At 42.3% G+C, this 14,715-nt stretch overlaps 1 protein-coding gene across 1 annotated transcript in view; it reads right to left on the bottom strand.

Annotated features, from left to right (window-relative positions):
• The window catches only part of ACKR5 (atypical chemokine receptor 5), a 70,469-nt gene extending 56,132 nt beyond the window's left edge, over positions 1–14,337 (bottom strand). Inside the window, exon 1 of the mRNA XM_086959928.1 lies at positions 13,941–14,337. The gene's annotated coding sequence lies outside the window, so the exon portion shown is untranslated. The remainder of the gene's footprint in view (positions 1–13,940) is intronic.
• Positions 14,338–14,715: the final 378 nt, after the last annotated feature.

Below are 14,715 nucleotides of genomic sequence, written 5' to 3'. Positions count from 1 at the left end.
GGCGGCCGGCATCGAGGAAGCGGGACACTGGAGCCGTTACTCACGATGTCGAGGTGGATTCGGCGACGTCCGTCGGCGTCGAGATTGCTGGTTCTTTCAGAGGGGCTGGATTCACAGGTTCCAGCAAATAGCACTTTAAACAGATGAAGTCCTTTAGCCCTGTGACTTCAACAGGAGGCTGGCACTCTTCCAACCCTTTGAGATTTTCTTAGCAAAGCGTGAGAGTACACACACAGTTCCTCTCTCCTGGTTCCTTGGCAAAAATAAAGAAGCAATGCAGGATTCCCCCCAGCAAACAGCACACTGGCAGAAGGGGTAGGAAAGTCCTTGGATCAGCAGGCTTCTTGTCCTTGGTTTCAGGGTTCCTTGTCAGAAGTGATCTAAATTCTTGGTTCAGGGGTCCTTCTCTTATACCCCTTTTTGGCTTTGATCCCTTTGTCCATGCAGGGGGATTTCCCAACATCCTGGGTCTGTTGTGGGTGTAGCCAGGCAGAGGCACCTGGCCTATTCACTGAGCAGGGCTGGGTCCTCAGACGCCCAGCAGGAGGTGGAGCCAGCTTTGTCACTGGCAGGAGCAGAGCTATCGGCCTCCTGGTAGGAGGTGGGGCCAGGATCGTCCATGGCAGGCACAGAGCCATCAGTCGCCTGGCAGGAGGTGGAGCCAGCATTGTATCAGGCAGGGCAGGCTATCAGCAACTACTCTCCCCCTACTCTCAACGCAAATGTCCCACTCATCCCACACTGACTCATTCAGACCTCTGGAGCCACCCAGCTCCTGTCACACACACACCAACCCAGCAGAAACCAGAAATAGTTAGACAAGAAAATAGCCACTTTCTAAAAGTGCTATTTTCAAACCCAGAGTCCAAAAACCATCCACACCAACGGATGCGTAATCAAACCCCGAGTTCAGGGATACCAAACTCGACATTGCACCATGCTCCCCGAGCCCGCTAGGATTATAGCATTAATAATCCGGGCAGCCCATTCTAACTAATGGAGAGCAGGTTACCTCGCAATAGTGAAAAACGAATATGGCTGTAATTCACTATTAGGACATGCCAACTTGGTCAGGACTGTCCTACCTTATGCTTACAATGCACCCTGCCCGTGGGCCTACCATAGGGGTGACTAACATGAAGTTAAGGGAAGGTTTAGGGACTGGCAAGTAGGTGTACTTGCGCAGTCAGCGTGACAGTACTAGACTGCACGTGGGACTGGCAATGGCAGACCCTCAGACATACTTTTACTAGACCGCTCTTGTGGGTGGCACAACATGTGCTGCAAGCCCATGAGCGGCATTTGCATTTACAAGCCCTGGCACTCCTGGTGCACTAGACTAGGGACTGACAGTAAACCAAATAAGCCAAACATGGAATTCAATCAATACAGTAATTTAACATAGGGAGCACTTGCACTGTGGCACTGATCAGCAGTGGCACAGTGCCCAAAGCATATACCAGCAAAAACATCGTAAACAGTGGAGGCAAACATAAAAAATGGAGGAGAGACTCAAGCCAATGATGTCAGGTCTAACACTCACATATACGTACCTATATACATCAATACTCACATATACTAGATTAAAACATATGTAGTTACTGATAAAGACACTAGTGAGACAGTCATTCACTCACTAACACACACATATACACACTCATCCATCCATACAGTCCTGCATATATGCCGTCTTCCAAACACATACAAACAGTGAGTCAGTCATTGATGCATCTATGTGCTAAGTAATACCCCCACCAAACCATAGAGACACTCATACTGATACTTAAAAAAACATCTAATAACCCATATACACACACATGTAGCTACTCATTAACCCATGCAGCCACTTATACACAAAGTGAAACACTGATACAAACATTTAAATATTTAAACAATATTCGCTAATATATGTATTCACTAAAATACACTTAATAAGCCAGTTAACCAATCAATTTTTTTTTTAAAAAACATCCATTAAGACACTTATTTTAACATTTATTCTTCCATCGACCTTTACATATACATATATAAAACATATTTATTTTTCAGAAAGGCACACATTCACTGGATGGTGTCATCAGTGATGTCATGAGTGATGTCACTGACCATGTCATGAGTGATGTAATATGTGACGTCATCAGCAGTGCATATAGTTATAGTGAGTCCAACTAACTATAACGTGGAATTTCAATGGTTTTATGACAGTAAAATTTCCAGCTAACTATAACTGGTGTGAAACCTATGGTTTTTTCAGTGAATATATATATATATTCACTGAAAAAACCATAGGTTATAGACCATATATAGTTAGGAATTCGCATTTACAAAACCTTATTTTACTCACACAAAACCATTGAAATTCCATATATAGTTAGTTGCACTAACTATATATCGCGCACCCGCAATCCACTGCTGATGATGTCACATATTACATCATTCATGACATGGTCAGTGACATCACTGATGACATCACTGATGACATCTCAAATGACATCACTGATGACATCTCAAATGACATCTCTGATGACATCACTGATGACATCTCATTTGACATTACTGATCACATCACTGATGATATCATTCATGTGATAATACGATGAACCTCTTCAGACTCTAATATAACCTTAGATACAATCAGTGTAAACAGACACTCACAGACTGTCACTTATCCATGGAGTTACTCACACACCTAGTCAGTCATGCAAAGAATCAATCACACCTCCATTTCCTCAACTATACAGTTATACAAACTTTACTTATTCAAACAGATACTAACACATATTTACTCTCTTATACAATCCCTGATACAAGTTCACAATGATCCATACAGCCACTCACACATTCACTGGCTCTTATGCACAGTTATTTATATATGTCAACTCTCACATGTACTGTGTTTTACATATGTACTTACTTTGACATGTAGCACTGAGATATCCATTCACTCACCAATACACTCATGCACACAGTCAACCGCCCATACAGCTGTTTCCACATGCACTTTTGAAACCATACATCTAGTGAATCAACTGCTCACACATCTATGCACAGAGTCATACACCTCCCAGCCACCCACACACACACTCAGTCTCCCATACAAATACTTGGGCAACCAATCAATAACCCATATAGTTACTCATATAGCTACTTATCAACACATGCAACAGTTTACAGAACAACAGACATAATGATGCACAAATTAAGACAGTTTAGTCACTAACCCATGCACTCAGTGAGACACATTTAATCACTCACTCATACAGTCAGTCATGCACCTACTAAATCCTTCATCCAGACACTTATACATCCACTCATTCTTCAATATGTAAGACATATTTTAACTTTACAGAAACATACAGTCACTGGATGTTGTCATCAGTGATGTCATCAGTGATGTCATTTGAGATGTCATCAGTGATGTCATCAGTGATGTCACTGACCGTGGATTGCGGGTGCGCGATATATAGTTAGTGCAACTAACTATATATGGAATTTCAATGGTTTTGTGTGAGTAAAATAAGGTTTTGTAAATGCGAATTCCTAACTATATATGGTCTATAACCTATGGTTTTTTCAGTGAATTTTCAAGGTTTTGTAAATGCTAATTCCTAACTATATATGGTCTATAACCTATGGTTTTTTCAGTGAATTTTCAAGGTTTTGTAAATGCTAATTCCTAACTATATATGGTCTATAGCCTATGGTTTTTTCAGTGAATATATATATATATACATACATATATAAACATATATCATCTGTATATCTATATAAATACAAACATAAATGCATGCATACATATACTTATATGCATACAGATGCATGTTATTTACATGAAAGTTGAAAAAACACTAATAAGAGCAAAGCTAAAAAGCCACCTCATTACAAACAGAATGGCTTTAACTTAAACGAGGGCGAGATCTATTGCATTTTCAATGCTTGTTTACTTTGGTTCCATCAAGAAGGCATTCAGATGTGTCACACATTTGCCATAAATTCTGAATGTTAGCACTCTAGTTGCACATTAGATCACTGTAGTAAAGCTACTGCTCACCAGGGACGTCTGCTGCTGGTATTCAAAGTGCATGTTTCAGTCTGCATGTCACAATTTTTTTAATGAAATAGAAGAGGATTTGAGAAGTCACTCAAAATGATCCCTAATTTTTCTTTCTGAAGCACTAATCATACTTTCTATGGCAAAATTAACCCCCTCATGTTGTTCCTTTTTAAATTGAGTGTTTTCAGACTTACCACTTCATTCCAATCAAGATGGCTTCTGGTGTGCCATACTTTTGTCATAAGTAAGACTGTTAGCGCTCTAGTTGTTCTTTAGAACACTCTGGGACATTCTGTCATTGGGCTATACTTGGGGTACATCTGGGCGATATTTGGGCTACATTTAGGCTCTTTTGTCTCTGGTGGCCATCTTGGGGGACTGTATGTCAGAATTTTTTAATGAAATTGAAGAGGGTTTGAGAAGTCACTCAAAATGTGCCCTAATTTTTCTTTCTGCAGCACTAATCATAATTCATATGGCAAAATATACCCCCTCATTTTGTTCCTTTTTAAATTAAATGTTTTAAGAGTTACCACTTTATTCCAATCAAGATGGCTTCAGGTGTGCCATACCTTTGTAATAAGTAGGACTGTTAGCGCTCTAGTTGTTCTTTAGAACACTCTGGGACATTCTGTCATTGGGCTATACTTGGGCTACATCTGGGTGATATTTGGGCTACATTTGGGCTCTTTTGTCTCTGGTGGCGATTTTGGGAGACTGCATGTCAGAATTTTTTAATGAAATAGAAGAGGATTTGAGAAGTCACTCAAAATGTGCCCTAATTTTTCTTTCTGCAGCACTAATAATACCTTCTATTGCATAATATACCCCCTCATTTTGTTCCTTTTTAAATTAAATGTTTTAAGAGATACCACTTTATTCCCATCACGATGGCTCCAGGTGTGCTATACCTTTGTAATAAGTAGGACTGTTAGCGCTCTAGTTGTTCTTTAGAACACTGTGGGACATTCTGTCATTGGGCTATACTTGGGCTACATCTGGGTGATATTTGGGCTACATTTGGGCTCTTTTGTCTCTGGTGGCCATTTTGGGAGACTGCATGTCAGAATGTTTTAATGAAATAGAAAAGGATTTGAGAAGTCACTCAAAATGTGCCCTAATTTTTCATTCTGCAGCACTAATCATACTTTCTATGGCAAAATATACCCCCTCATGTTGTTTCTTTTTAAATTAAATGTTTTAAGAGTTACCACTTTATTCCAATCAAGATGGCTTCAGGTGTGCCATACCTTTGTAATAAGTAGGACTGTTAGCGCTCTAGTTGTTCTTTAGAACACTCTAGGAGGCTGCAGTAGAACACAAAGGAATCAACTGACAGTCTCTGTCCTTGTTGGATGTACATGTTTTACTGAGAATGTCAGACTTCATTTTCACATGACTGAGAAAGATAATGTGAATTTACAGAAAATATGCTTTCAGTTTAGCTTATAGATCCCCTTCCAAACCACTGTGGGAAAATCATGAGATATTAGTTTTCTTTCAAACAATATTCATGATATCACAGCAGAAGGTTTTTTCACATGGTAAAATCACCTTAGAACCCACCACAATTCCTAAAACGAGTATGGTACCATCAACAAATGATTTATAATGTAACTAAAGTCCTAAAACCCTCTATTAACTACAATGCTTTTTAATGAGGTGCTATCATGTATATTGGTCCCAAGATGGCTGCCAACACTTCTTGGATGAAGTGCTGACAGCCAATCAGATCAGATGTGTGGTTAGGCTCCGCCCAGATATATATCTTTTTTTGAACCTAAATTACTCAAAATCCACTGGAGCACATATATTGAGACCTAGCAAAGGCACATCGGGCTAACAGTCCCTACAATTTTGCCAAGTTTTGTGCAAATCTATTCAGCCGTTCGAGCTAAAAGTGAGGCCAACCGCCCTATGGAAATTAACATGGGAAAAACGTGTTTTGGGACCCCCCTTTTTTCTCGGCCCCCCTTGATGAAACCCCCCCAAATTGTCAGGGGCTGCTCAGAAACAAAATGTTCCATTTTCCTGAAAATTTCAGCCAATTCCGTCCACAAACGCCAAAGTTATTAGACATAGAATTTTCAAAAATCCCATAGAGAAAAAATCCTAACTATATATACCTACTGAATTGAATTGAAGAATAATTTATATTGCGCAGAACAATAACCCGCAGGTATCAAGGCGCCTAACAGAAGATCAGAGAATGATCAGGAAAACTTAGGACCCTAGACATAGGCTTGCTTGAAGAGAAGGGTTTTTAAGGCAGTGCGGAAGTTCTGAAGGGACGGGAGAGATCTCAGGTCCAAAGGGAGTTCGTTCCACCACTTAGGAGCAAGGGTGGAGAAGGCTCTGCCTCCCCACTTGGCTCTTTGTACACGGGGGGCTGTCAAAAGCAGTTTACCAGAGGAGCGCAAGTTCCTTCGGGGGACATAGTGGGAGATGATGGATCCTATTCCAGTGTCACTCTTTTTGGCGATGGCTCTATAGGTCATACAAAGGACCTTGAACCGGATTCGATATTCCACCGGCAGCCAGTGCAGTGTTTTCCTGGCTGGCGACCGCCAGTAGGTAATATATATATATATATATGCGACTTTAGAAGGAAGAGGTGTGTCATGTTGCGCCAATGAGGGGAGAGGGGGGAGAGGTGTGAGTGTTCTAAACACGTTGTACCAATTCCTGTTGAGGCCACAAAGCTTTTGCTTACAGAACTGCAAATGTGAAGCATGTTTGTGATTTAGAGTTAGATAGAGAACACCAGAAGTAAACAAACACGCTTTCACAGAAAGTTTAATGTTAAAAAAATACATACATCACATTTTGCTTACTTACTAAAAACTTTTCAAACATGTAATTTCCAAGATCCACATGTCCCTTTAAAATATTGCCACATTCAGCCATATCCAAGCTTCTTACAAATTAATATGTGGAAAAACGCACATGATGTATAAAACAGCGTAAAACCAAAAATGTATCTTTTCATATTTTTTTGTGATTATGTTAATGTGTTGTTTTTTGTAAAATAGGCTATTGACCTTTTAAGTGAGAATCATTATTGTAATTGTATTTATAAAGCGCTCACTATACCATATGAGGCATCGAAGCAATTTTCAACGAGTAGCACACTACTCCGGGACCTAAAAGGATTAATGGTGGATTAGTATAGGAAATATAAGTTACTTTGAGCAGTGAACATGTGAGTCTGTTAGTGGGATTGAATAGGATAATGAAGTGATAGAAGAGGGAAGTCTAGAAAGTGTGTTTGAAGATCATAGTAGTAAGATGAGGTTTGGGATGAGTAAAGTAGAGATGTAAGGAGAGAAGAGTCTCTAGAAAGGGATTTGGGAGATCGTAGTAGTAAAATGGGGTTTGGAATGAGTCAAAAGGAGGGATACAAGAGGGTAGAATTGAGAAAAAGTTGTTCAGGAGATCATAGTAGTAAAATTAGGTTTGGGGTGAGCCAGGAGAGCTAGAGGAGGGAAGAGTCTAGAAAGGGTTATTCTGGGGATTACAATAGTAGAATGAGATTTGGGATGAGTCCGAGAGTGGAGGTAGAGGATATATTGAGAGAGGTATAGGATGAGACAGAGAGTAGTGCATAGGAGAGAGTGAAAGTTATTTTTTCCATTCTTTTTACTACAGAAGGAGTAAGCGCATGACATCACTTCTTGTGACGTCACTTCCTGCGACCTCATTGTGATTTCATATGATTGAGAGGCATTGGCAGAGCTGGGCGTACACCTTTGTTTTAAGAGTAGCAGGTGCTGCAGGCCAGACCTGGTTTACTTTGGTAGAGCTTTGTGAGGGTTTCAGTTATGGAATGGCACAGAGTGCTAAAGGTCAAGTTTGATGGGCACTGAAAAAGTTGATGGGTTCAGGTTTGGAATAGCAGGGCATGCTGCATATCATTATTGAAGTCCTGAGGTAAAGTCATGTCTTTTGGTTTGAGTACTGGAATATCAGGGGGTTGCTGCAAGTCAGGACTGGCGTTCAATGACAGATATCTGCATGGTCGGAGAATTTGAAAAGCAGGGAATGCTACTAGTCAAGGTGGACGTGGACGTGGACTGGAAGATATGTGATTGCTGGAGAGACCTTTGGAATTCTTTTTTATTAGGTCGATCCTAGCGCAGCGCGCATGCGCTGCTCCGCTCGACTTTAAGTAAGGGCTTTTAGAAATCTCACCACACGCTCTCGTGTGTGCTTTTAGTTTTGTCCCAGGCTGTTGGCGTTTGCCTGCGTCTTTTTAACACAGACAGCACGCAATTGGCCAAAGGCTCTTTTTGTCCCACCCATGTTCACGCCCACGGCCTAATGCTTGTGGTTACGCGCAGCAGCAGCACATGTTTCCAATTATCGTGCCCAGACGCGGGCGCGATTATTGGAAACATATGCCTCTGCTCGCAACTGCGTGTGCGCACACACCAGCAGCTCCCGCATTTTGCTTCCCATGGCTCCCAGTATACACATGCTGATATAATCATCCAACCCACTCTCAGTCAATCTTCACCCCCAACAAACTCGGATCCTCACCATGATGGATCACACCCATGCTGATCTAAAGTGTTCCAGTTCAGACTGGGCTTCAACATGCAACTCGTAGTTCGGTTCAGCTAAGGTAAACTGAACTGCAACTCCAAGCTATATTCATTTCATTTTCGCGAGCACTCCACAGCCCCTCTCTGCCTGCAGCGCATAGCCCCTCTGTCTACAGCGTACAACCCCTTACTCTCTTCTCGTGCTCATTTCACTCTCCCATATCCCTGATGCCCCTTCTTTGCCTGCTCTCTAAACCCCCTTCTCCACCGCTCTATCCATGTGCCTCGCACTCTCATTCACCTATTTTCTCTACCGCCTTCACTATCTTTTGCCCCTCACTGCTTTTCTACTTTTCTTTCACCCTACTCTGAGCTCTGCCATTCATTACTGTCTTAGCTCGTTTCACCTCCCTTCTTTTCTACTTACCCCGCCCCTCCTATTTTCTTGCCATACCTGGTTGCACTCTCTCCTCTACGCTGCTAGTAATACCCGATGCCAGCTGGCTCCGCCCTGCCCCCGTCCCTTTACCTCCCACCTCGACGGCTGCGATTCATGCTCCTAGTTCTGTCTGCCCCTGCTACGTCACCTATCCCCCCGCTGCAAGCGATGCACCCCCATCCCCCCCGTTCGCCGCCTTTTGCTCTATGGAATGGCCCAGGGAGGCCAGTTGTGCCACCTCCTCCGTTGCTACAGTTATACCCCCTCTTTGCTCTATTCTCCCCTCCCCAATGCTGTCTCTGCTCTGATGCTAATCTCCGAGCAAGAACATTGTGTTCTTCTCCTCTCCTCACATGCCCTAAAAGCAGAGCAAAGTGTTCAGGAGCATGGTGCCCTCCCTGCATACCCCACCCCCGCCCTCCTCCCCATTCCTGCTTCCCGTTTTGCTGCACAAGCGACTGTGTGGACATGACAAGCATTGCCACATAAAATCCATAGGGTGCATGGAATGTTAGTCTTTCCACCAATGGGTACATTAGTGCCCAGAATGCTTACATTGATCTGTCCCCTCTCCCATGTCGGGCCACTTGGACTGCTAATGATGGGCTTCGTCCTCTTTCTCTTGCTACTCTTCCCTCCATCCTTGACTCCAGCCTGGGCTCCTTTCTTCCATCTCTGCCATACAGCGCTCCCACTCTGCAGCCCCCAGCCCCAACCACCCTTTCCGTCTCACCCTTTTTACTTCACAGCTGTTTCGAAACCCACTACTCCATTCCCTGTACCTCCTTTATATTGCCCAGTTACTTTCTATCTCCCACGCGGCCTTGGCCTTTCCTCCACCAATACATCCTCTACTTCCCACGTCTACATTGTTTGATGGTCCTAGTGAATTCTCTCCCTTGCCCTTTCCCGTCTGTCGATCCATTCCTCCGGCTCTTACATTTCCTTTATTTCCACTCTCCGCCCCTCAGGGGACCAGCACCACCAGTCCATGCTGTATGATCTCCAGTTTTACTGACCATGACATCTTGACTTTGATATATATTAGGAAAATAAGGTGATCATGCTGTTCTCTGGTCCAATACATGTGGTTTTCTATGCGATTGCACAAAAGGTGGGTGGCTTTCTCTTTAGTGGGAACAGTGACCTCCCTAGGGTGCAGAAGAACCCTGCAAAGCTATTTATGGTCTAAGTTTGGTGACTCTGCTTTGCCCTCCTCCATGTTCCCTACATTAATGCCCTGATGTAATTGCATTATAATAGATACTGAGCACTAGCAACACAAACTCCCTTTAATAGGTCTTCAACTACACTACAGCTGTAAATTGTTGCAATTGGTAAAAAAAAATATTTAACCAAATACTACTTGCACCTACCAAAGGCGAGACCTATTGGCTATGCCAATGCTTGTTATTATAGCCTTATAGCCCTCTGTCAAGGGCTATCCCAGTTGTTAAAGGCCCTGAACACGAGTTATAACCTATAACAAGGGAGAGGACCTTTAACAACTGATACAGCCTGAGGCAGGAGGGCTAAAAGGCTATTAGAACATTCTGCCAAAAAATGGCAGAATGCACTAAATTAAAAAGCGACGAACATGAAAACAATCATTGAAATGTTTGAGCTCTGGGCTTATGCCAGCCATTATAAGCCTGCACCACTCCAGTGTCTTCAATGGAGCTCTCAACATTCCTTTTTTCTAATACACATTAAGGACAACAATGTAGTACAGATTGCACCTTACTGCCTTAAAGATCTGCACACTAGTGAAGGTAAGATAGTAAAAAAGAACAGGGCAACTTCAATAGGATTGTTCAAAAATGATGACTTACATTTTTTTGGGCATTATGGTGGATAAAAGCGGGGTTACTGTGGGGGTTAATATGACATTTGAGAAGGAAACCAGAGGAGATTTATTTTTATATATATCAATAACACATATATTGATGATTAAAAAATAAATCAAGCCTTAGCTAATTTACTTTCGGTAAAAGTGGCACGGGCATTGCAAAATATATCATGCGAACACCGTACCTAAAAAAATGAAAAACGTGTGCGTTGTACCAAATTGTTTTTTTTGTTCTTTCCATAAAGCAGAAGAGAAAATCACTGTTAAGGGATCAATGTCCACGTGTGTCAAAATGAAATGAGATGAAATGAAATGAATTGATGCCTTTATTGCTTTTTTTCCAGAACAATGTATTTAAAGTACAGAGTGGTATAAGACAGCACATTGACACATTGGTGTAAATATGATTGGCATATTGACCAAGCAAAGTGATACAACACAATCAAAGCAGACAAAAAAACACAATCAATTATCACAGCCCGGGCAATAAAGGGTATAGTAATAATTAGATTATGTAACCAGCTGTGCTGTGTCAAGTAGAAGAGCAGGTTAAACACATAATGTGACTGAAATGAATACATTAACAACAGCCTCTGCCTGTGGATGAGAGGAAACGAGATAGGTTAGAGAGAAAGAAAGAAAAAGAATAACAGAAAAGAAAAAGAAGGTGCGAAAAGCAGGCAACCATGTGGGAGGAGGCCCTTGTTCCTGACATGTTCTGATGCAGTACAAGAAAGGAACACGTGATTGAAGCCTTTATCTACAGAAACCTTCAGTGGAACAGTTGCAATGGCTTATAATTATCAATAAGTATTATGAACTCAAAAAATAGCAATTGCGGTTGCACACTTTTTTTTTTAAAAGAATGAATAAATGGAATATTTAAATAACGATTTTTACGGAATTCCTATGTAAATGTTTATTAAAAGTATGAAAAGATTTTAATATTATTATAATGTTTAAATGAACTTATAAACAGGGCTTTAAGTGGGGCGGGTCCTACGGATGCTGAGTGTAAGCAGTTCTAAAAAGTAGCTATTGAGACGGGTCCCCATCGAGCTCTCCATTTTTGTCCTCATCCTAAGGACAGTGCTTTAAATGGGCCGGTACTGTCCGGTACTGAGCACCAGCATTTTTATATTTTGAGAAGGAGAGTGCCGGCACTTCTCAAGAGAAATGTAATACTTTTAATTGGAGAGTACCAGCACTTCTCAAGAGAAATGTAATACTTTAATTGGAGAGTACCAGCACTTCTCAAGAGAAATGTAATACTTTTAATTGGAGAGTACCAGCACTTCTCAAGAGACATGTAATACTTTTAGTTGGAGAGTACCAGCACTTCTCAAGAGACATGTAATACTTTTAATTGGAGAGTACCAGCACTTCTCAAGAGACATGTAATACTTTTAGTTGGAGAGTACCAGCACTTCTCAAGAGAAATGTAATACTTTTAATTGGAGAATACCAGCACTTCTCAAGAGAAATGTAATACTTTTAATTGGGGAGTACCAGCACTTCTCAGAAGCAAGCAGGTACTCTTGTAAAGACTACCTGCACTTCTATTTTACCATTTCAAGCACTGCCTAAAGGTGAAAACATGTCTTGACTCTGCAGCAGTACCACTGCTCAAAGCCTTTGATGTAACTTCAGAGAGACTCGTTATAGTTCTTTCGTAGTTTCTCTATTTCCGAACTGAAGCCTTTTCAATATTCTATGCAACAAAGCTATAGTTGTTGCTTGTTTATCTTATGCAACTATCAACCATTGACAAAGCCAATAGTCCTGGCTTCTTGTAGGTGCAATGTTACTAGTTGTATTATATATCTGGATGCACTGACAGAAGCAGCAAAATACCAGTCGGGCGGGACACTATACTAAGCACAGATTTTGAGTCTATGTGTTTTAAGCCACACCCTTAATTACATTGACCACATCGCTTTGGGAGACCTCCCCCACCCCAAGTTTTTTCAGCCCACTTAAAGCCCTGCCTATAACTCTTAACAAATTATGTTTTGATAGCGACCTGTGTATGCTTTACGTATATGCAACGACAGATAATGCTGCACATCGGCTCAGGTGATGGCAAGTCCTCTTAATTGAAAGGAACGGGGCGGGGTTTGCAGGTAACGACTAGGGCATATTGCAGAGTTATGTGTGGGTCAACACTAGGAAAGCTGTGTTTGCAGGCCTGCATTCAGGTTCATTGACAACGCTATGCATGGGTCAGTTCTGGAGAGGCGAAAGGCTGCACTTACTGGTGCATCGGCAACGCTGCGAGCGGGTTCCAATTCTGCCGGGGCAGAGGGTAGTGCAGGTCGGTATTGAGGTACATGCATGCATTGCATTACCAGAGCAGTGTGCAGGTCCTGTTATTTGAATATGTCATGCTGCAGGCCAGGATCGAGGTGTATTTCCAGAGCTAGGAATGTGACCCTCTTTCAGTGGTTAATTTGAGCCAGCGCTTTCCGGTGCTCAGCACCGGGCACTTAATTGGTTTACGGTGCTGGACACTGTTCTAAGTATGGTGTTGACAGCCTACCACATGGTGGCTGCTCATTTAATTTAGAGATGAGCAGAACAACGGTTGTTTCGGAATACAATATACATTAAAATAGTGCTAATACCTGCCTCCCCAGCCATTCCTTTAGATTTGGGGACCTGGAATAACTTGACTGTCGCCTTTACATGCGAGAGAGATGGTTAGTAGTTGTTTAGGCAGCGACCACAAGGGCAATGTGTGGTGCAAGCCTCAGTGGCCTGGTCAGAGCCCTGGCACTTAATATTTTACAAATTAAGCACTAGGGCCTCTTCTGAACGCTGCAGGTCACAGCCCAGGTACGTCACTACACTTCCCTGACGCACCTTCCCTGACGTTGCACTTTTAATAATTCCCCTCCACACTTTTAAGCTTTGTGTAGAGGCACTGCTTTGATGTATTAATTGCTTTCCTATATCATTAAAAAGGTAAGGTAAAAATCCCGAAAATTCTCATTTTAGTTTTCAGAAATAAAAAATAGAAAATTGGTGACGGAAAAGCCGAAGCACGTGTCTCACCTGAGGCTGCAAGTGTGTAAAACGGGTGCGGCCAATGCGATACCTCTGTTCTCTGGGTTCAATCCAGGGACTCCTCCGGTGCAGCCCGGTACCGTCGGCCCCGCGCTCAGTGCGAGCTTTCCAAGAACTGAGGCTGGAGTTTCTCGGACGCTCCGTTTTCCCCCCTCCCTGCGAAATGGATCTTCCGTCCCGGAAATGTGACATCCTGTGAAAATCCAGCTTCGCTGGACGCGCTTTCAGAGAGCCCTGTTCGCGGGATTGCCCCATTCATGCATTTTACCCTAGCTCTTATTTGGAGTGACGTCTAAACAAATCTTTCCTTCTAGCTGCATCCTCCAGGACTTGTCCTTAGAATTATGTGGGCACAGCGGTGAGATATATGCTGTGGGATGTCGAGGCTTCTCACTAAATATGCTGTAGAGCCTCAAGGTTAGGACTTTAAGTCGGAAGAAAAACGGGGGGATCCTCAAAGGGGCGTGGCCGACGTAATTAAGGGCGGGGCTTAAAGACGCTCAAACTATAAACCTGTGCCTAGCATAGTGTGCCGACTGGTATTTTGCTGCTTTCTGTTATTGCATCTAGATATATAACACAAGTAACGTTACACATACAATAACCCAGGAGTATTGGCTCTGTTAATGCTTGTTAGTTGCATAAGATAAACAAGCAACAACTATGGCTTCGTTGTATATAATATTTAAACTGCTTCAGTTTTGAAATGATGAGACTGTGAAAGAACTATAGCGAGTCTCTGAAGTTACATCAAAGGCAGTGA

This window comes from Lissotriton vulgaris, chromosome 1_1, assembly GCF_964263255.1.
Source record: "Lissotriton vulgaris chromosome 1_1, aLisVul1.2, whole genome shotgun sequence".
Classification (NCBI taxonomy): domain Eukaryota; kingdom Metazoa; phylum Chordata; class Amphibia; order Caudata; family Salamandridae; genus Lissotriton; species Lissotriton vulgaris.
The sequence above is the reverse complement of the archived record's forward strand: the minus strand, read 5'-3'. Positions and strand labels throughout refer to the sequence as shown.